The sequence below is a fragment of the Alligator sinensis genome, unplaced genomic scaffold, assembly GCF_000455745.1.
Source record: "Alligator sinensis unplaced genomic scaffold, ASM45574v1 scaffold210_2, whole genome shotgun sequence".
NCBI classification, from domain to species: domain Eukaryota; kingdom Metazoa; phylum Chordata; order Crocodylia; family Alligatoridae; genus Alligator; species Alligator sinensis.
In genome coordinates this window covers 1114297-1116295 of record NW_005841946.1, presented here as the reverse complement: position 1 = coordinate 1116295, position 1999 = coordinate 1114297, and positions in this window count along the sequence as shown.

Genomic DNA, 1999 nt, shown 5'->3' with positions numbered 1-1999 from the left:
TCCGCAACCCCTCGGCCGCCGCCTCCTGCGCGCTGGGCCTCTCGTCTTCCAGGGGTGCTGGCCTCTCGCTGGGGTGCCCGAGACCCTCTCAAGGGTGCTGGCATGTTTCAGGGGTGCCCCAAGAGCCTCTCAAGGGTGTTGGAGCCTTTCAGGGGTGCCCCGAGAGTTTTGAAGGTGTCCTGGCATCTTTCAGGTGTGCCCCGAGAGCTTCTCAAGAGTCTTGGAGCCTTTCGGAGGTGCAGGTGTCTTTTAGGGGTGCCCTGAGAGCCTCTCAAGGGCGCTGGAGTCTTTCAGGGGTGCCCCGAGAGCCTTTCAGGGGTGCAGGCATCATTCAGGGGTGCCCCAAGAGCTTCTCAAGAGTCTTGGAGCCTTTTGGGGGTGCAGGTGTCTTTTAGGGGTGCCCCGAGAGCCTCTCAAGGATGCTGGAGCCTTTCAGGGGTGCCCCGAGAGTTTTGCAGGTGTCCTGGCATCTTTCAGGGGTACCCCAAGAGCCTCTCAAGGATGCTGGAGCCTTTCGGGGGTGCCCCTGAGAGCCTTTCAGGTGTCCTGGCATCTTTCAGGGGTGCCCCAAGAGCCTCTCAAGGGTGCTGGAGTCTTTCAGGGGTGCCCAGAGAGCCTTTCAGGGGTGCAGGCATCTTTCAGGGGTGCCCCGAGAGCCTCTCAGGGGCCACAGGGTGTCACACCACTAGGGGTGCAAAGAGAAGAGGGGTAGACATGTACCTTACAGACTAGCTGAAGGGCAGATGTCCAAAGAGGGTCCCTGAGCCAGCGTGGATGGATTGTGGCCCTTCGCGCAGCTGGGCGTAGGGAGGCGTAGTCATGTTAGTCTGAAGTCGGGCAGAAGGCGGGGTCCGTCTGCCCCATTGTCTCCTCCTGCTGCACCTTACATCTAGTACACAATACATTTAGACAGGCCAGTCCTGCAAAGTACAACCGGCCACAAGTGCAGAGTCATTATCACACAGTTAACAGGTTAATAGTACAGTAAGTTTAGCCCAGCCACACCTGCAAAGTAATTGTCACCCGATTACAAATGACTGGTCAGCTATAGAAAGAGCCAGCCAACTATCAAGTTAGTGCTAGAAAATGTGTAACAAGTCTATAGCTGGTTTCTATCATTTGAACATGTACTAGGGCCCTTATGGACTAACCAAAGATCTGAGCATCTCTGAGCAAGTTTTTTTGGTTAGTCTCTAAGGTGCAGACCTACCCTGCCTTCTCCATGACTTCAGACTACCATGGCTTGCGACACCTCACAAGAGAAACCCAACTAGAACTCCCTGGTGTTAAAAACACACTGACCTGTTGCCAGCTTTCTGAGCTCCTTAATTGCTCTGTTACTTTTCTGTCGTGGCAAAGAAAGATGAAAGCAAAAAGCTGGCATTTGCCAAGGGGCGTCTCATGTCGAACAAGGGGCACTTTGGGTCTCAAAACAGCAAGAGGTCCCTGCCCTCCGGGGAGCCGGGTCAGCGTCTGCCGTAGCCTGAAAGCAGTGCTACGCTGGTAGCGAGCAAACCACGCCGCGCCTCCCCGTCACCCGGGACGGGAATGCAACCGCAGTCTTCACCTCTAGCCCCGACTCTGTGGCTCAGCACAGCCAGCCCTTCCCCAAGGAGGAGACGAGCTTGGCAATGAACCAGACTCATCTGTAAAAAGATATCCTCCAGGTCACTAACCCTGCCAGCTCAGAAAACACTCCTTCATCCCTCCATTGATCCGGGTAGAGACATCCCTGTGCCTTTCCTCAAACAGGCATGTCCCAAGCCATTCAGTGCCTTGTAAATGGAAACCAAAAGCCAAAACTCTTCTCGGAGAGCCAGACCTACTGATATAACTAAAGTACCTGAGATGATGAACTAGCTCCACGTGGCTGAGCTGCCACAGCCAGCACTACCTGCAGGGTCCAGGTGTGTCTCATTAGACCCAGGTTGCTGCTATATGTCACAACCCAAGGGTGTGATTTTGTGTGCGCGCGCTTCGGCACTGCTAAATTATTTCC